The following is a 22,353-nucleotide window of genomic DNA, read 5'->3' as shown; positions in this document are numbered from 1 at the left end:
GGCTCTGAGTACAATAGTTAACCTAATGATATTCTATTTTCAGCCACTTTCTTCAATCTTGACCGCTTCTATTTGCACGGGTTTAGTTTCTTTGGCGACTTGAGGTTCATCTTCATGCTTTCGTTTTCCTCTAACTTCGGCAGAATCTTGCTTCCATGCTGACGGGTTGAGGGTCGTCAGATAACAGTCCCTATCCTGTTGTTGATCTCCATGTATGGTGCCTATCACTCCATCATTGCACACAAACTTCAGAAGCATCAGATGGGTGACGACTACAACCTTAATCTTGTTTAAGGTGGGTCGTCCCAAGATGACACTGTATGCAGTCAAGTCTTTAACAATTAGGAAGTCCACCTCCATCTTTCGCCCATTTTTCCTATCCCCAATTCGAACCGGCAGAGTGATGACGCCAACAGGGTGAATGATACTCCCTCCGAAACCAATGATGGGATAGTGAATTCTTTCGATGGTTTTGGGGTCATGTGCTAGGCGATTGAGGCATTCTAGACTCATTATGTCGGACGAGCTTCCCGTGTCTATTAGTATGCGTTTAACCCTCATGTTAGATATCTTGAATTCGACCACAAGGGGATCATCATGCGGAGTGGCTATCCGTCCACCATCTGACTCACATATTTCTATCCTTGGGAATGGATCCATGGGCGCTTTTGCTGACAGCAGCACTTGTCCTAAGCGGCGAGCATAATCTTTCTGCCCTCTCATGGTGGGTCCTCCAGCGGCCGGTCCTCCAGATATGACGGCTACAAATCCTCCGTCGCTGTGTTGTCCCTTAGTAGGTGAGGCAGGTGACTTGTTCTTTTTGTATTGGTTTTTTCCAAAGCCATGAGCATTCTTCTGTAAGTAGTTCTTGAGGTGTCCTTTGGAGGCTAGGCCATCTAAAGCCCTTTTCAAGCTTCTACAATTCTTAGTTTCATGTCCTATGTCTTCATGGAACTGGCAATATAATTTGGGATCTCGACTCTCAGCAGGAGATTTCATGGGGAAAGGTCGATCAAGGTCGTACCTTGTCCCTACGTCTTTTAGTATGGTGAGAAGATCTGTGTTGTACTCAAAATATTCCCTTTCCTGCGGTCGTTCTCTCTTGTGCCCAGGAAAGTTGGTATCATGCTATTTTGAGATGGCCCATGTGCCATTCACTCGTGGGGATTTTCGGTCAGCTTTATCCTTCTTCCCGGAGGAGTCTGTTGTTTCTCCAATCCTTCCTTCCTTTGACGCGTTGCATATTTCTGTTGCATGGATAAATGCTTCAGCCTCGTCTAGGACCTCGGCCATATTTCTTACACTCTTCTTAACCAGATCAAACTTGAAGGATCCCTTCTTCAATCCTCTGATAAAATTATCAAAGGAGACTCCATCGGGCAAGTCTGGGATCTGTCCGGCCTCTAGGTTGAAACGCTTCACGTAGCTTCTTAGGGACTCGTCTTTCCCTTGTTGGATCCGTCCCAAATGCAAGCTTGTTTTCCTGTCTTCCTTGTGTGCCATGAACCTTGTAGAGAACAAAGTTTGTAGTTCGTTAAAAGAGGCAATTGATCCTGGGGGTAGTCGTTCAAACCATTTAGACGCTACTCCTTTAAGCGTGGCTGGGAAGTATTTGCACCAAGTGGCTTCATTGGTTCCTTGAACGTACATGTGATGGCAGTATGAGACAAGGTGCATATCGGGATCGGTGGTCCCGTCATAAGCTTCAATTGTAGGAGTTTTTACCTTGGGTTCCTTCGGGGCGTTCATGATCTCATCAGAGAAAGGGGTACTCATGTGCCTTAGCGTCAGGTTGTTGAACCCTTGCTGAATATGATAAGTTGGTTCACGACGGTTGGATAGCAGGCGGGGGCGCATGCTTACCCTGTTGGGCGTCATCTGGGTCGGTCCACGTGTAGTGGGATAAAATGACGGATATTCCATCACAGGAGTGGACCCGGTGTCTGATAGTTCAGATTCAGCTTCATAATGTTCTTGACGCCTTGGGGTAGGCCGTAAGACAGCTGGTGGGCTTCCCCTGGACGATGGTCGTATGACCGGGTCCCTTCGAGGTAAGAAAGTGGGGGGGTCACGGCCGTTTCCCGAGTGCTCAGGCACAGGGCTGACTCCCCTGCTTGCTTGTGGACGAGAACCTTCTCCTGCCCTCCAAACGTTGGATCTGAGTGGCATTCTGCTTATCCGATTGACGCCTAGACTGAGGGGTCTCTGTGGAGCCGTCCTCTCAGCGCTGTAGATTAGCATGTTTTTCCGAATTTCATCTTGCAATGTAGTGCTCATCTGTTGTCGAAAGGTCTGATTCATTTGCTGTTGAAATCCTGTTAAGATCTCGCGTAGGGAGCCCACCAAGACTGGCAAATCTAGATTCTCATCTAGCACGGCGTCTCGGACGCTGGGACTTAGATGGCCGCCTGGCGGAGACGCCTCGGTTATTGGCTCTTCTTCTACAACCACCTCAGCCTCCTGCATCCGTCGCGGTGTGTTTCCTGCATTTGCGATTCGATTGGCTTCTTCAATGTGCCGTCTCTCTTCTTCTCCACCAGTGTACTCTCTGTCAGAGTGTAGTTCGGCCATGACACTGTACCTCCCCATAGACGGCGCCAAATGTTGTGGGATCTTTTACGGTGCTGACGTGGCACACGTTCCTCGGAGGTATCAAGTATGACCTGACACGAACTTCTGGCAACCTGCAAAACAAGAATATTCCCGTAGGAATATTCCCTCTGATGCTTAAGTAAGTATAAGCTAGAGAGATAAGTAATTTGTAGAGAGAAGGCAGAGCAAAGATAGTTCTTAGGTTGGTGGGAATGAATTGATTGCTTTTACCTAGGGATCTGCACTATTTATAGTGCTAGGCCGGGTTTCTCGGGAACTGGTCCTGCATGATTGGGTGTTATGCAAGATCAGGACATGTGTCCTGCTAAGTTTTGGAGGCTTGGTTTAGACCAAGTGGGCCTCTTAAGCGTTTGGGCCTTATTCCTTGGGGAATAGCATAATGGGCTCCTTCTTGAGTAGGTGGGTCCCACGACCCACTGATGGACCTTGGCCCTGTGAGTTAGAGATTTGCCTGCTAATGGGATTTTGGGCCTTCTTTCTGGGATTTTAATGGTACAGCCAGTTACGGTCAAAGTTTTTAAAACTTGACTATATGAATAGTAAACAAGAGGAACATTATGGAACAGAAGGAGTACTTAACAATATGTTCTTTTAAGACGAATGCATGTTTTTTCTGTAAATATGTGCTTGTAAACTATAAAAATGTGTTTTTTAAGGAATGGAAACACAAAATGACTCGGTTACATATAACTCTACTTCTCTATATGTAATAGGGTGTACCTTCTACAAATCCAATTATAATTTATAACGATAATGATCCAAACTCTTTTGTGTTATGCCACCCATTTTTATCATCACATTCAGACCTTCAATTATTTTTTTGTGCTATGATTAACATGTGCAAATTTTTTAAATTTTTTCTATTTTGTTAGAAAGTGAGTAATTTCATCTTGAAATCAAAATAATATCACTTAGGCTCCGTTTGGTAGGGCTTAAAACGTTTTCATGGAAAACGATTTTCCTCTTTTTAATCATTTTACGTTGTTTGGTTGAATAAGGGATGGAAAAGAATTTTCCATGACTCCCTCAAAGGTGAAAAACTCTTTTCTATTTGAAAGGGAGGGAAACCACTTTTTCTTCTTCCCTCCTTACCTCCCTCTCCTTTCTTCCCCTCAATCTTCACTATCTTCCCCCATTTTCCTTTAAGTTACCAAACAAAGGAAAACTAGTTTGAAATTGTGTTTTCCCTTGAAAAATGTTTTCCATGGAAAATCTTTTTACAATGAAAACGTTTTACGCCTTATCAAACGGAGCCTTAATTGAAAAATGCAGTGGTTCTGCCGTGTAGTCATAAAACAATTTATAGATGAAAAAAATGGAAAAAGAAAGTATTTATTCCTTTTCTATATCTTGTATCTATAGTACTTTTTACTCTGGTGGATCTAGCTACCATTTCAAAAAAGTCTGGAATCTTGGATTACTACTTGGTGGATACTAAACAATCTGAAACTTTTTCAATGATATTCAAGAAAAAAAGCTTCTCGGATTTATCGAATTAGAGGAGCTCCGCTTGTTGGAAGAAATGATAAAGGAATATTCATTGGATGAGAGTCGTAAAACGATAAAGTCAAGTAAAATTGAAATGATGATAATAGAGGATACTAAGCGTATACTCGTAATTGTACCACCGTACGATATTATTATATATATGAGTCCAGACACCCGTATTAAGGTAAGTGATGAGTGACATTTATGTCACTCCTAGGGGTAGTTTTTAACTTAATTTCTACTTTATTTTCCTACATTTGTATCTAATTAAGTCACTCTTAGCCTTAGTTTCTTTTATTTTATATTTTATATCTTAATTTATGTAATTAGTTATTTTTCTTAGTTTTTAGGTCCTAATTTCGTAATTTATTTATTTTATTGATTTTATAATTTTATAGTTTAGTTATTTTGGTTTTTGTTATTAATTTTCTACTTTTATTATTATTATTATTATTATTATTATTATTATTATTATTATTATTATTATTATTATTATTATTATTATTATTATTACTCCCTCCGTCCCTTAATACTTGCACCGCTTTCCTTTTCGGGCCGTCCATTAATACTTGCACCGCTTCTATAAATGGAAATCTTTACCAATATTATATTATTTCTCACACTTACCTACTACCCCACTTACACCCCTATTCCCTACAAAAAAATCATTTAAAAATCAGCCCCCCTCACTCACCACTCCCCACCCCTTACCTATTTCTCACTAACTATATTAAAAAAATACCCCACTATCAACAAACACTCATTAAATTAATAAGTTAATTCAAATGTCTTAAACTCCGCACCGGTCAAACCGGTGCGAGTATTAAGGGACGGAGGGAGTACTAATTATATATTTTTGTTTTATCTTATTTTTGTTTATACATATTTATATACATTTCCGATTCTCTCCTTGTTTTGTGTTTAATTGTGTAGGTGAGCTTGTTCGATTCTCATAATATGAGTTTTAGAGATCAAGTCAATTGCATTATATGGTCATAGAGAGTCAATTTTGTTTTCAAGAACACCAAAACAAGCAGCCACATTATCCTTGTCTTAACCTACACCACTCCCTTCTTAACCCACACCAAACCTCAAACTGTCTCTCCTCTCCATGCTGCCCAACAACACACAACAACAACAACCACAACCTTCCATCATCATCAACCGAACCACCCCACATCCACAAGCAGCCAGCCTACCACCTTCATCATCGTCATCAACAACAACCGCCGAGCACAACCAGTGCCAAAACCGCAACCAAATCAGCCCAATAAGTCACGCAAAACAGAGGAAAAAACAGAGCAATTGGGTTCGGTCGAACCCGTATTAAGTTCGACATTTGAACGCGGATTTTTGCAATCCGTGGACTATGGACCATGGTGCACATAGAGCATGGTGCACCAAAAGAACACATGTGCATAAACAAAAGAACATGTGCATCTGTTTTTTGACTGTCTATACAGTAGGAAGTGTCTTTTGGAGGTTAAGCAATGGCTGGGAATACCAGTGAACATTGTTAGATATATGGCTTTGATGAGATGGATACACTGGAAGAGTAGAGGATGCAAATTTCAGAAGCATGTCATGTATGCTGCTATTAATGCAACAGTTTACACAATATGGAGAGCTAGAAATGAGGTTCTTTGGAACCAAAAGCTTCCTACTGTGACTCATACAGTTAGATTTGTACATCAAAGTGTAATAGATAGAATGCAGCAATTAGGGATTCCCAGAATCAGTAGTAGAGTCCAGGATTGGTGGCAGAGTAAAATGCTTGTATAGCTTGGGTCTTTCACATGACTGCTGTCATGTTTTTTGGTAGGGGATGAGCTCTCTGAAAGCTTATCCTAGGTTGTAAATTGGTTCAACTTTTTTGCTAATGAAGCTAATCTTACTTATCAAAAAAAAAAAAAGAACATGTAATATAATGTTTTACTTTTTTGTTATAAAAAATCACAATTTATTAAAAATATTAAAAAAATATACGTCGATGTTCTATTTACGTATCCAGATGTTCTTTTAATTATATACTAATGTTCTTAAGGTGCATCATGCTCTATGTGCACCATGGTCCACCTTCTAAACTGCGGGATTTTTGGTACGGATTAATGAAGCTCAACGGCTGCGATTTGATGACGATTGAGCTGCGATTTTGGCCGTGCAATTGAAAAGAATGAGCAGGGAAAGATTGATGATGACCCGCGATAACCGTTGATGATAATCGGTGATGATTGATTAGTGATGATGATGGACGATGACAATTGCTAACTGCTATACCCGGGTACAGCCAACTCTGGCTGTACCCCCCAAAAATGACGCGCTCATATTGTTTGTTCATTCTTGTCGACTGTTTGTTCTTTTTTATTGTACTGTTTGTTCATTCTTATTGTACTGTTTGTTCTTTCTTGTTGTACTGTTTGTTCATTTTTGTTGTACTGTTTGTTCTTTCATGTTGTTTTTTAAATTCATCATCAAATTTTCATAATTGTTGTATTTTTTGTTCTTTCTTCTGGAACTTTATGTTTTTTTTAATATTGTTTGTTCTTTCTTGTCTATTTGTTTGTTTATAATAATCATATGGTTAATGTTCATAATTAAACTCTTCATTAATCTTTTATTATTTCTTTTTGTATTGTTTGTTCTTTCTTGTTGTACTGTTTGTTCTTTCTTGTTGTTTTTTAAATTCATTCATCAAACTTATTGTTGTATTGTTTGTTCTTTCATGTTGGCTTTAAAATTCATCATAAAATTGTTCATAATTGTTGTATTGTTTGTGCTTTTTTCTGGAATTTTATGTTCTTCTTTATATTGTTTGTTATTTTTTGTTATTTTTTGTTTATTTTTTTGTTCATAATAATTATCTGCTTTATTGTTTGTTCTTTCTTGTTGTATTGTGTGTTCTTTCATGTTGGCTTTAAAATTCATAATGAAATTGTTCACTTCATTGGTCTTTTATGTTTTTACAAGCGCCTATATTGTTTATTTCCCAATAAATAAATAAATGTTCATTTCCAAAATAGTAAATGTTCATTCCAAATAAATAAATAAATGTTCATTTCCGAAATAGTAAATGTTCATTTTTGTAGTTTATTCCCAAATAAATAAATAAATGTTCATTTCCAAAATAGTAAATGTTCATTCCAAATAAATAAATAAATGTTCATTTTCGAAATAGTAAATGTTCATTTTTGTACCAGTATTTGTTCTTTCTTGTTGTATTGTTTGTTTTTTCATGTTGGCTTTAAAATTCATCATAAAATTGTTCATAATTGTTGTATTAGTTGTTCTTTTTTCTGGAATTTTATGTTCTTTTTTATACTGTTTGTTCTTTTTTGTTGAATTATTTGTTCTTTCTTGTTTATTTGTTTGTTCACAATAAATATATGGTTAATGTTCATAATGAAATTGTTCACTTCATTGGTCTTTTATGTTTTTACAAGCGCCTATATTGTTTATTTCCAAATAAATAAATAAATGTTCATTTCCAAAATAGTAAATGTTCATTCCAAATAACTAAATAAATGTTCTTTTTCGAAATAGTAAATGTTCATTTTTGTAGTTTATTTCCAAATAAATAAATAAATGTTCATTTCCAAAATAGTAAATGTTCATTCCAAATAAATAAATAAATAAATGTTCATTTCCGAAATAGTAAATGTTCATTTTTGTACCAGTATTTGTTCTTTCTTGTTGTATTGTTTGTTTTTTCATGTTGGCTTTAAAATTCATCATAAAATTGTTCATAATTGTTGTATTGGTTGTTCTTTTTTCTGGAATTTTATGTTCTTTTTTATATTGTTTGTTCTTTTTTGTTGAATTATTTGTTCTTTCTTGTTTATTTGTTTGTTCACAATAAATATATGGTTAATGTTCATAATGAAATTATTCACTTCATTGGTCTTTTATGTTTTTACAAGCGCCTATATTGTTTATTTCCAAATAAATAAATAAATGTTCATTTCCAAAATAGTAAATGTTCATTCCAAATAACTAAATAAATGTTCTTTTTCGAAATAGTAAATGTTCATTTTTGTAGTTTATTTCCAAATAAATAAATAAATGTTCATTTCCAAAATAGTCAATGTTCATTCCAAATAAATAAATAAATGTTCATTTCCGAAATAGTAAATGTTCATTTTTGTACCAGTATATTAATGTTCATTTTAAACAACACAAAACGACATCGTTTTGGATGGGGGTACAATTTGCGGGACGATGATGAAACGATGAAAGGAGGGGGCTGCGGTTTTTGTTGTTTTTGTTTTGATGGGTCTGATTGTTTTTCAAGAGGGGAATAATCGTGGGCTTGATTTCATTTTCTGGGGGGAGGGTTTTACTTCTTTCCTTTTTGTTTTAAACTTTCTTTTTCCCTTTTTTTTTTTACTTCCTTTAAGAGTTTACTTGTTAGTTTTCTTTTTCTTTTCTCTTTTCTTGATGTAATATAAATACTTTCCCTCTCATTAATTTGGGGAACCATGTAAATAATTTAGTTTAGCTCTCCTTTTCTCTTAGAGTTTAGGGTGTATGCTTAGTTTTTTTAGAGAGATAAAGTGAGGAAAATCAATGGAAAATTGGGGCTTTTCAATTTCAAGTGTGACAATTTATATTGAGCAACCAACAATCAATGAGCACTTCTATCTCTCTCTTTATCTATTTCTCCATTTATTGCTTTATTTATTTATTGTTTTAATTAGTTTAAGTGTTTTGGTTTAGCTTAATGATTCATGTTTGGATTAGTTGTTATTAATGTTTAGAATCATGTTTTTAGTTGTTAATTTCGTTAAATTTCATATTTTTAGGATTATGGAGTAGTTTATTGATTAGGGTTTGGTGAAAACTCAACATTGATTGGTTTGGGTGTTTGTGCTTGTGAATCTTCCCCGTTTTCAATTCTTTTATGTCCATTCCATGATTTGTTTGTTGTTTGACCCTTTCCCTAATCTCGTTTACTTTTGATTTCTTAGTTTAGTTCATTTAGTTTTAGTTGGTTAGTTGACTTTCCAACTCGTTTCGACCTAGCTTGTTGTTCGATTAGCATAAATTAGCGCACCTTAGTCCTTGTGGATTCCGACCCTTGCTTACCGCTTTAATTGTATTTAGTGGTTAGTTTAGGTAATTTGTTTGATTAGGAGAGACTAGTAACGGCCTAATTTCTACCTCGATCAGTAAGCCGTATCATTATATTCACATGGTATCAAGAGCATAGGTATTCCTTTAGATCCAAACACCCAATTATATTTTATTTAGTTTCGTGATTTTCTCGCCGTTTTCTTCATCGAAGCTCCAGACTTTGATTTCCGTGAGCCAAAATCTGTTGAAATTATATAGTCAAACCCACATGATTGATAATAGATTCCAAAATTCAGTTATTTGATTTTTGTTTTACTCAAAGTTATTTACGTTCTTCGCTTCCGCTTTTCTAAGGCTAATAAATTCCGAAATGGCGTGAAGCTATGTCGGAAGAGATTAATGCAATGCTTGTCAACAAAACTTGGGATTTGGTACCATTTAATCGTCAAAGAACTTGGTTGGTACAAAATGGATTTATACGATAAAAACCGACGAAGATGGTCATGTGATTAGGCCTAAGGCTCGTCTGGTTGCTCGTGGGTTCGGACAACAAGAAGGTATAGATTATTCTGAGAATTTTAGCCCTGTTGTTAAATCAACTACTATTCGGTTGGTTTTGTCTTTAGCTCTTTCCTCTAATTGGGTCATTCGTCAATTAGACGTTAAAAATGCATTTTTACATGGTGATTTAATTGAAGAAGTTTACATGAAACAACCTGCAGGTTTCATTCATCCTGATTTTCCTAACCACATTTGTCGTCTTAGGAAAGCAATCTATGGTTTGAAACAGGCTCCTAGAGCTTGGTATCTTCGCTTCAGCAGTTTTTTTTGTTACAACAGGGCTTCTTTTGTTGTCAATCAGATAATTCTATGTTCATTTTTCGTCGTGACAAATTCATTGTCTATCTTCTTCTTTATGTTAATGATCACCAGATTCATATCTCTTTTGTCTGCCGAGTTTGCTATGAAAGATCTAGGTGATCTCCACTACTTCTTAGGAGTCCAAGCGATACGTACTTCCAAAGGTTTATTTTTGTGTCAGAAAAAATATGTTCATGATTTACTTCTGAAATTCCATCTGCACACTGCTAAACCTGTGCGTACCCCTCTTCCTAGTCGTACCACACTTTCTATTACAGACGGTAATTTATTATCCGATCCTACTGAGTATCGCTGTATGGTTGGGGCTTTACAGTACTTGACTATGGCAAGACCTGATATTACATATGCTGTGCATTTAGTTTCCCAATTTATGCATGCACCCCGCACATCGCACCTGTTGGTTGTTAAGTGTATATACAGGTACTTGCAGGGTACTTCATGTAGGGGAATACATTTAAACATACATAACATGTGCGGAACAATCCCCAAAGCCAGGAAACATGTATAAAGCACCGATTAAGCAAACTTACATTCGAAGCGTGTTTTCCGGAGTTTAGCATCAACGAACACAAACAAAGAACTCCAATTTTCGTTCCTCTATTTGGTTCACCGACACGTTCAGACTCGTCTTGATAATCGTAGCTTAGACAATCACTCAAGAGTTTGTGCTTTTGGGAAGAACACATCCATGGAGGCTGAGAGAGAATTAGGGTTTCTCTCTCCCTTTAGGGTTTGATGTGTAAACTAAATTATTACATTAGGTTAGGAAAAACTTGTGTGGAAAAATATTATAACCCTTAGGTTATAATACTAACCAGCCAAGCCACAAAGGCAAGAATCGGACAACAAGCACGCAAGCCCATACGCGCACAGCCACATAGGCGCTGGGTCTTGGGCCGCGCTGTGTGCGCTGCTTCTTCTGCTCCTCACATGCGTGCGCGCCCAGCCGAGGCATGGGCCTTGTGCGCCCTGGCTCGCTGCTACGCCTAGTGGGCCTTGCGCGCTTGCGGGCCTTGGCTCGTTTGGCTGGTAGCGTTGTCTTCTCGTATTTGCGTCCAATTCCTTACGGCAATTATTTATCGTATAGTACTTGACGATCCAATGTCGAACTATACGATTATTCGTTTCGCCTATCTTACGAATATACGCAATACGATATACGATTCCGATCCAACGTCATATCGTATATTTATGTTTTCCAAACTAATTCCCGAAAATCTATTAAATGAATTTCCGATTCATTTAATCCGGCGATTTGTTACATGTCATTGGTGTGACCTTATAGGTTTAGTCAAGAGTAAGTTGTGAGCCTAATATAGATTAGAACTCACTGATCGAAAGCATTGCTCTAGGTAGCTGTTCCGATCACTTGATCTTACTGAATTAATTGTTCGCAATTAATCTGAACCTTGGTATTAGACTTAATGCACCTTGGGTGAAGGACATATTTCCTTTAGTCTCCCACTTGTCATTCAGACAAGTGTGCATTCACATTCCTTTGTTGCTTAGTGTTACTTGCTGAACATAAGGTAAGATCCAAGCCATCCTTATTAGGTCCAGAAGTGTTTCTCGGATTACAGAGCTCAATTGTTAAACTTTTACAGAAGGTTAAGCCTTAACCATTCTGAGCACGGCCATGCATTTTCACAGTATCTAACTCTCTGAGAGGCCTTGTTACACAACAACACCATATCCTATCAAAGATAGGAGGACAATCCATTCTTGCAATCTATGAACACTCACTTTGATTCATAGTACGCCCAATAAACTGCTTTTATAGCCTCCTTTTACGGTGCGACATTTAGCTAGTATCAAAGCGAACTAATTCTCAATCGAGCAGACATAATCACTCATGTTATGAGGAATGGTTCTAATCACCATTAATGAGAACTACTTATGACATGACTTTAATCTCTTAAAGTGTTCTCATGGTCAATCCGATACAAGATCCAATAAGCATCTATGCAAAAGATTCTGACATCCAGTCAATCTAGTTCAAGAAACCGAACTACAAATCTACTTGCAATCTAATCTTCATTAGTCATTGGTCATCCACCTTTCAATGACCTGGATTAGGGATCCTTTGTGACTTCAATATTCAAGTTCACTTATAGGTGTTTATTTGTCAAAGAATCCATCTTGACATTCCATTTGAATGTTTTGAATCACTTGGACTTCATCATTTAATACTAAACCAAGATTAAATGATCTATGAAACGTAATTTCATAAATGATAAATGTTTAAACCAAATGCTTACCAATTTGTGGGCCTCTAACCCAAAATCAAGCATTTAATGTTTTACAGATATAGGCCTTTCACCCAATACTTAAAACATTCATGGAACTCAAACTTGATTTAATTTCTGCATATGAATGTTGTGTCTCATTCAATGCAGAGGTTTAGTTTATCATACTTTGCTATTCTTAGACTCATTTCTATCGAAAGCCTTTCGATGTAAGATGAAAAGATCTTTGAATATGTTTATAGAATGATCTAGTCTTTCGTTGCTGTTAGAATGATTCTCATGTACAAAACAGAAAATCACCCAGATAGCAGACTTGTGATCAACCTGAGTTCATTGAAGAACTCCCACTAGAAACAATTCCCTTTCATTTCTTCTTAGGCAATAATGAATTCATTTCAATTATGTAGAATATCAAATGATGCTTCCCTTTTGGAATACTCCAACCAGTTCACAGAGATGTGGGAGATACATCTTTAAATTGAGAACTTGGAAACTAATCATTGATTCAGTTTCCCATGCATCACATATGGTATAGAACCTATGCTACCACCTTTTAATCACGACGCCTAATTTCCCGTGTATGTTTGTGGTTTGCCTAACAACAAGATTCAACTTTTTCTTAGGCAAATGCATGTAGCATCAAAACTTTAGTTCATCTTCACTTCCTCTTATCAAGTTCTCATCCTACATATCCAGATGTACTGGATGTTCTTGATATTGTTCTAATGATCTTTGATCTAGATCAATAGAGATTGGTATAAACTCGTCACGATCCGATGTTCACGAGTTATCTTAGCGATCTATATCACATCATACATGATGGATTGTAATGTAAAAACCATTCGCATTTTAAAATCCATCCATGTGACTTTTAGCTTTATTCTGTTTCAAGAGATACTGAATCTTGCTAAAATCTTGGCATTGCCATGTGATATAAGGTGAAGGCACCTCTTCAAGGTCCTTCATGTTTAACTTTAGTGATAACAACCTAGCTTTATACTTTAGTTAAAGCATTCATTACTTAGACTTACTCATATGGGTTGAGAGTCTCTTTTGAGTCTCTCCATTGTGTTTGATTTAGTAATTTCTTTTACAGAATCCAAACAACGCTTTAGATCCTATCCAATATATCTTTAACCCAGTATGTTCTAAGTTTCGCCATGGTTCTAATATTGACAAATACTTTCAAATATAACCATTTAGAATTTGAATGTCATTTTCAATAGAGGGATATTTATCTCATATATAGAACCAATAAACTTGACTTAGCTCCTACTAAACTCCTCATCTACAAGATGTTCCATATTTTCATAGAGCCATGATTGCTCAATAGCCTTGTTGAAAAATATGTTCCAATTTCCACTTGCATGCTTTAATCTACAAATAGATTTCTTCACCTTGCTCATTTATCTAGCATCCAAAAATTTTACATTGTGTAATGTACACAATTCCTTTCTACAAGTCTAATCGAGGAAGGTGTTTCGTTTTCCAATTGTCATATTTCCATATGCAACGATTGCTAGATTTATCCAAAATAGTTTAAGCATTCCGACTTGGTGAAAAAGATTTCAATATTATCAACGCCGTGAAGCTGTTTATAATCTTTAACCACCAATCTAGCTTCTCTTTTTTATGTGTATACAATATCATCTTTCTATGTTTTGAAAACATGTTTGCAACCAATGGGAGTGAACCCTTTATGCAAATCAACGTTGTATGTTTAGAAAACATGTTTGCAACTAATGGGAGTGAACCCTTTATGCAAATCAACGTTCTATGCTTAGAAAACATGTTTGCAACTAATGGGAGTGAACCCTTTATGCAAATCAACGTTGTATGTTTAGAAAACATGTTTGCAACTAATGGGAGTGAACCCTTTATGCAAATCAACCAAATCATAGATTTGATTCTTTAAGATGAAGGTACTTTGGATGAAATGGCCTCAAACCATTTTGTATGGCCTCGAACCATATTATGTTTTTGATGGCCTCAAACCATACTTGGGAATTGTAATTCGTCGTAGCTAACCTGTAAGTCGTATGTTTTTGAAGCACTAATTTCCAAAGTCTTCATAGTTTTCATTCCTCAAGATATCTATGTATCTATCTTGGTTGAATTCTATTCCTTATACGATTTACCTAGGTATTGAACATCAAACGTCAGTGTCTATAAAGACATTACTCAAGTCCTTTGAGTATTAGGATTCTCTCGAAGCACTTCTAAAGTCTTCTTGATGCTCTTCCAAAGACTTCTAAGTATGGAGCTTTTCCAAAGACTCCTAAGTATCCTACATTTGTTTGTTGCTTGACTCGAAGTACACTTCGAGGTCATTTTTCTCCCACTTGCCTTTTTGGAAATATGATGGTTTCCTAAAAGACATTATCTAGAGCAACCACCATATGTTCTCAGATTTGTGGTAGAATCAATACCTTTTATTTCTATGAGTCGCTCATAAAGAAACATATATCTATTCTTGAGTTTGTTTGATGTAAGCACTATTTCCCACTGGGTTTGACAACCCTAGATATATATGTACTGAACCGAAGTTCAATCCTTATGACATCTTATCCTTAGCTTTGACAACTTTGTTTAGTGTGATAGTCACTTGAGAGTATCATTTAGAAACCATATAGGAAAATAGTCGTGATTATCGTTAATCAAATAGATTCCAATTTCTCCATTTGGACATACCATATTTTTGTGGAGATTCGATTGTTATAATGCCATATAAACAATCTAGATAATCTTTCTTGGCTCATGAAAACATCACCTTGACCCAGCCTAGATGTTCCAAAATTCTTGCCAAGTTGATTTTATACCCTTTTGTGAATCGCATTGAAGCATTTCACTTATTTCACTTTGAGTAAATATAGCCATATTTTCTCAAATTCTTGTGAAATAGGTAAGTCATAAAATTCATCTTTGGCCCATGAACTTTATTGTCTAGACTCTTCTAACAATAGTCCATTCCGATGTCATGTTCAACAAGCAAGACCCACGTGTCTTAATTAACCAATTAACTTTCAGAAATCCATGCCATGGAATCTTAGAATGTTGTCTTGTTGATATGGTCGTATGACATTGCCGAAGATATGTGGAACACAAATCAAAATGTTTGATTTGAACCTTCTGAAGTTTGAGTGTGAAGAGATTTGTTTGTTTATTAATCAATCATATGACTCAACCCTTAAATGACCATTTCATTCAAATAAACACTCAACGAATGTTTTTGTTTACTTTGAATGTGAGTCTTTCCGTTTTCCAAACAGAAATTGATTATATATGATGATTAATGGAACATAATACCATTAAGTTCCAGCCTGTAGAAGGACTTTAAAACAAACATGATGACCCTACAATTAACGTAGCACAACTTTGCTTCATTTCCCATTTGTAGGTCAATAACTAGACTTAGCTCTCGGAATTTGAGTTCTTAACAAGAGTTAGAACCTCAAGCGGTAATCTAATACCATGGGAGTTTATTTGCTAAGTCGTTCCTCTTTAACATAAACCTCAAGGTAGAAATAGAATATCTAAATACATTTCTTTTGTTCCCCTTTCCTATCCTTTCTAGCACGTTTTCTTATAGTCCAAAAGATTTTACTCTTTGCATGATCTTCTTACTTTGTTATGCTTACAAATTCCTTTCTTTTGAATGACCGCATCCAATGAGTCTAGTTCATTATCGAATTAAAAGAAAATTGGTTGTTAACCATTGGTTATAGATGAGTCTTTAACTCAATACTTCATTATTCCAAAACTACCCAGTATTCTGAATATATGAGGTCCAATTGGTCTACCATTCAAATTTTAGTTTGAAAACAACCATGAAGATCACTATAAGAAAATAGCATTCAAGATATGCTCTCACTCTCCTTTTCTTTGATAATCGCTCTCAAAATTAGTTACCAATCGATCGAGGAAATATCACAGTTCTATTGTCCGAACGCAATAAGGTTGAAGATTTACGATTCTACAGAATTAACTAGCAAAGAAAAACATTTATCACACTTTAATAACTTGAAATAAAATTAAAGCATTCATGCAATCATCAAAGATATTAAACATTTCATTCATGCAAAAGCAAAACATGGTCCAAAAATGAAATGAAACGATTCCAAGACCCTAAAAGTCCTAAATCCTTAAGCAGATTTGGCATGTCTTAAGTATTTAAAGATTCTAGGTAAGAAAAACCTATTTCTAGTAATCTCCAAATTACTCTTGGTTAATAAATTAATACCATAATTTATCCCATTGCCACAACATAATGCCATTGTTGTTTGAGTTGAAACCACAATCAACGTGCTCATTTGGGACGCCTTACCATCTAAGTCAACTAATATAGCACCTCGCTTTAGCGTAAACCTACTACGTTAGATCCTTAGATTTTTGTAAGTGCTTGATTTGGAAGGCAACTTTTGAACTCAATATTACTTTGGACCTAGTTGTTTCTATGTTGGTTCGATTATTTAGTGAACTAAATCTAATCGAGCATACAAACAACATATTCATGCATAATATACATTCATTCAATATATAAAAGCATAAATAAACTTGGTGAACTAGTATGGCCCAAAACTCTTGTCTTGAAGCATCCAATCTTATTCACCATCTTGTTAGCTTGGCATCGTCTTGAATCTTCATTCAATGCTAACTTAAAGTTCTAAACTAGAAATACTTGAAATAATAAAAATTACATCATAATTTCAATGGTCCGCAGACCATATTTAAAACTTGACATTCAAATATAAAACAGTCCGCAGACCGTATTTAACTATCCTAGAATGGCCATACTAGTCACTTGAAGTACCTGCATTACATAAAATATATATTCTATGCATTCACCCATTCGTATGCTAAAACGAATGGTCCATATAATTATGCAAGTATTTACGTGAATTAATTAAAATTCACGTTCACATAAAAGCGTCCTAAAAGATTAATCAATTTCCAAATTATTAATCCTTATATTTTATTCTAATTAAAATTGAATTTAATTAAAATAATGCGACCTACGAAAATAATTAAAATAATTATTTCATTTTTAATTTCATTTAGCAGCTCCCACTCAAACCAATAATTATTCCGGATAATTAATTATTTAAATATTAAATTAAACTCACGGCCCGGCCCAAGTGAAATAAAATAATTATTAATTATCCCGTTAGCCAATTTTAATGCAAACATAAAAGTCAAGCCCAACAAAACAAAAAAAATTGTTTGAGTACAATGCGGGCTAGGCTTGCGCCCAGCCCAGCAATGCACGCTGTGGCCTACGAGGCACACGAGCAATGCCCATGCCCCGCAGCCAGCGCCCACGTACCCGCAGACATGCTACCCCTGTGTGCCTATTGTGCTCGACACTGCGCAAGGCAAGGCTGCCTTGCTTGCTCGCAGCTCTCGCAAGCCAAGGCGCCTACCTTGCTCGCCTCTTCCCTCGCCCAGCGCGCGCCCGGCATGCAGCACGCTTGCTGCTGCCCGCGTCGCTGCGGCTCGGCACAGGCGTGGCAACCCGCATGGCTCGTCGAGCCACACGTCCACCCCACCTCGAGTTCGTGCCTTTGGTTCGTGCCTACGGACCAACTAATTAAAAAAATAGTTAATTTCACGAACGTTTGCATTAAGTTATTTTTCATAAAAGTTTACGATTTTTATTTTCGAAAAATAATGTTTTTACTATTTAATTAATTTAACAACAATTCCAATTTCGTTAAAATTATTAAATCGAGGCTAACATTATTCAAATTTTAAGAACGAACGATTTCAACTGAAAATTTGAAATTTTAAATAATCAAATCTAAAACTTTAAATCGTTCTAAACATTTAAATTTCAAATTTTTAATCAATTTGGTTTAAGTGTCGATTAAAATTAACGAAACTATTCAAAATTTTAATCCAATAATTTGTAAAATTCGTCACTGACCATGAAATCATATTCCCTTTCCCAATTAACCAAATTACTAGATCCAAATTATTTAAAAAATCAATTAGCGATCTAAAATTTACGAATTTGGGGAAAGCAGAATTAGGGTTTATACTTATCAAAAACCGCTGAAATTTTTCCCATAATTAAAGAAAATAACCAACATCATTTTGTCAAAATTTCAATCAATTCCAAGTAGTTGAGGTCGACCAATTAATTGAAAAAATTTCCGAATTTATTAATTTTAACACAAAAATTAACAAAAACGCCCAAAAACACATACTTCGAGGCCTATTTTTGCAATTGCGTTCACATGATTTGATCTTAGAAAATCGTTTTCAATCAGATTAGGGTCAGAAAAATCGAAATTTCAACAATTTTCGAATTCAGAATTGCTTTCTGCGATAAATCCAATAATCCAGAAACATTCGAAAACATTCCAAAAAATACAAGAAAAATCGACAACAGCAAAAAAAATAATTCATGCTAAAAAATGCTTTGAATACATAAGGCTCATGATACCACTGTATGGGAATACAGTTAAACATACATAACATGTGCGGAACAATCCCCAAAGCCAGGAAACATGTATAAAGCACATATTAAGCAAACTTACATTCGAAGCGTGTTTTCCGGAGTTTAGCATCAACGAACACGAACAAAGAACTCCAATTGTCATTCCTCTATTTGGTTCACCGACACTATCAGATCCGTCTTGATAATCGTAGCTTAGACAATCACTCAAGAGTTTGTGCTTTTGGGAAGAACACATCCATGGAGGCTGAGAGAGAATTAGGGTTTCTCTCTCCCTTTAGGGTTTGATGTGTAAACTGAATTATTGCATTAGGTTAGGAAAAACTTGTGTGGAATAATATTATAACCCTTAGGGTATAATACTAACCGGCCAAGCCACAAAGGCAAGAACCGGACAACAAGCACGCAAGCCCATACGCGCACAGCCACATAGGCGCTGGGCCTTGGGCCGCGCTGTGTGGGCTGCTGCTGCTGCTCCTCACATGCGCGCGCGCCCAGCCGAGGCATGGGCCTTGTGCGCGCTGGCTCGCTGCTACGCCTAGTGGGCCTTGCGCGCTTGTGCGCCTTGGCTCGTTGGGCTTGCAGCGTTGCCTTCTCGTATTTGCGTCCAATGCCTTACGACAATTATTTATCGTATAGTACTTGACGATCCAATGTCGAACTATACGATTATTCGTTTCGCCTAGCTTACGAATATACGCAATACGATATACGATTCCGATCCAACGTCATATCGTATATTTATGTTTTCCAAACTAGTTCCCGAAAAGCTATTAAATGAATTTCCGATTCATTTAATCCGGTGATCTGTTACATGTCATTGGTGTGACCTTATAGGTTCAGTCAAGAGTAAGCTGTGAGCCTAATATAGATTAGAACTCACTGATCGGAAGCATTGCTCCAGCTAGCAGTTCTGATCACTTGATCTTACTGAATTAATTGTTCGCAATTAATCTGAACCTTGGTATTAGATCAAATGCACCTTGGGTGAAGGACATATTTCTTTCACTTCAGAATACGGCCTATGGCTTCGCCCCGCCCCTGATATGTCCCTCGTGATTGCCTACTCAGATGCGGATTGGGCAGGTTGTCCTGATAGTTGTCGTTCCACCACCGGTTATGCTATTTTTCTTGGGGACAACCTCATTTCCTGGCGTTCGAAGAAGCAACCCATTGTCTCCAAATCTTCCACATAAGCAGGGTACCGCGCTATTGCATACACGGTACAAGATACTCTTTTGATTCGTTCCTTGTTAGCTGAGTTGGGAATCATTATTCGCGCACCCGTGAAGCTCTTTTGTGATAATGTTTCTGCATCCTATCTTGCGGTTAAACCAGTTCAGCATGATCGTAGCAAGCATATCAAAATAGATTATCATTTCGTTCGGGAGCGTGTTGCTCATGGTGATTTAGTTGTACGTTATGTCCCTACTGAGTTACAAATCGCTGACATTTTTACGAAAGGTTTGTCCGGTCAGCGTTTTGAGTTTTTGAGATCGATTCTGCACGTGGTTCCCCCTGCACAGATTGAGGGGGTGTAATAGAGGATACTAAGGTATACTCGTAATTGTACTACTGTACGATATTATTATACTATATATGAGTCCAGGCACCCGTATTAGGGTAAGCCGTATCATTATATTCACAGATGATATCAATACTGTTACTCCCTCCGTCCCAGATTAGTTGTTACACTTTTCTTTTTCGTCCGTCCCAGATTAGTTGTTACACTTCTAAATAAGGAATGACCCCACAATTATTATATTGTTTCTCTCTTTCCACTAAATTTTTTTTGTCCCCACCCTCTTTCTCATTCAATTAAAAAAATACCCCACTAACTCCTATCACATCCAATTTTTCAATAAAATAACAACTGATAACCAAATAACCACTTATCACCTAAAACTTTATGCAAAGGTAAGTGTAACGACTATTTTGGGACAGAAGGAGTATTTAATAGCAGGGAAGTTCAATAGCCACTTGTCCTCTCCTGAAAATTCCAAATTTAATTTAATTTCATTTCATTTTCTGATATTTCGCTTTTTTCCCCCAAAAAATCATCTATCTCTCCTTCCTGTTAATATGTCGCTTCGATTTCCTTCCCCTTGCCAAAATATTTTTAAATCAATCAATGAATTAAAGATCATGCTTACAACCAAAATTCCTCATTATGCGAACTCCAAAAACCCCAACTTCCAAAATCTAACTCATTATGGCTACCTCCATTCTACCCTGATTTGAAATACTCTTTCTGTAAATTGTTTCGTAGAATCAACATAATCACTAACCCATTAAATAATTTTAATATTTTACAATTGATCGCTTGTGTTTAAGTAGCAGATCGTCGATTCAAAACGACGTGTACTGTGGCAAACAGGTTTGATTTTATTTCGTTTTTAAATTTTTGATTAATAGCTGATATTATCTGTTATTATGGTCTGTAATTTCTTTATTAGTGGTTGAATTTCATAGTTTAATTTATCAGAACTTGAATACACTAATTCTGGTTTGATTAATTTTCATCTCTTCTATTGTGCATGTTTTTATTTTTATTTTTAGAATTTCTTGTTTTTTTTTCATTTACAGATTAGTAAGTGTTCGACAAACACTAATTCTGGAATTTCCTAATTGGTTGATTGCAGATGTTTGTTTGCGTTGGACCAAACTACCAGTATGCAATTGAATGTAAAATCTGTTGACATCACTCTATCTTTTGGCCTGGTATTTATTTTTCCTTAGAGAAGCTTTAATGTTAGATATATGTAAATGAACTTATTACACAAGTGCATTATATGAATCATTACCCAATTTTTTTTGGAGGTGTGGATTGGTTTCGGATGAGATGAAAAGTTTGTTTAACATTGTCGCTTATTCTATGTGAGTGGATATGTTAATATGGTACTCCGTATTATTTTTATGCAGATTGCAACTGTACGTTCTTATATTTTAGTGTTGAAATTGCTTATTTTTGTTTTATAAACACATATACTACTCGCAAGGGTTTAGATTAATATGGTTATCAAACTAAGATGGAGCTAAATCGATAATCTCTTTATCTAAAACATAACATATAACAAACTTTGATACACGCGTTCTGTTTTGTTCGATTTATTTTGAATTATTTAAGACAAAATAAGTTTAGACAGATTTTGAAAAATAAGTTTTTCCATACCTTTTCATACACAAATAAGTTTATTTTAGAGAAAAAATATGTTTTTTTTAAGATAAGTTCAAAAAGGTTAAATTCAAATCAGTTCAGATGTTCTTATGATATAATTTCAGACAAAATAAGTTGAATAGAACGAAGCCTATAATGAAGGACTTAAAAATAAGAGTTTACCATCCTCATTACTTCTTATTAGAACACGAAAAATAAAAAATCTTTTAGTCTAGAAAATTAAATAAAAATAATTTTAAGACAAAACGAAACCGTGCATTACACGGGAATAAAACTTGTTCAAGTTCGTGAAAATGGACTTATTTTCCTAAGGGTTGGATTTGGCCCATTCAAAATTTTAAAGATTTCCAAACAAGCGAATTGGCCCACCATGTACAGAATTTCAAAACAAATTCATAACCCGAATGTGTACCGAACTA

At 36.0% G+C, this 22,353-nt stretch overlaps 1 long non-coding RNA gene across 1 annotated transcript; it reads left to right on the top strand.

Annotated features, from left to right (window-relative positions):
* The first annotated feature begins 20,739 nt into the window (after positions 1–20,739).
* Positions 20,740–21,677, top strand: LOC110780507 (uncharacterized). Its single transcript, XR_002531470.2, has 2 exons — positions 20,740–21,133; positions 21,399–21,677. It is a non-coding gene; the product is annotated as an uncharacterized lncRNA (long non-coding RNA).
* The last annotated feature ends 676 nt before the right edge of the window (positions 21,678–22,353 follow it).

The sequence above is a fragment of the Spinacia oleracea genome, chromosome 4 (assembly GCF_020520425.1).
Source record: "Spinacia oleracea cultivar Varoflay chromosome 4, BTI_SOV_V1, whole genome shotgun sequence".
Classification (NCBI taxonomy): domain Eukaryota; kingdom Viridiplantae; phylum Streptophyta; class Magnoliopsida; order Caryophyllales; family Amaranthaceae; genus Spinacia; species Spinacia oleracea.
Note: the sequence above shows the minus strand (reverse complement) of the source record. Positions and strands in the feature narration are given on the sequence as shown.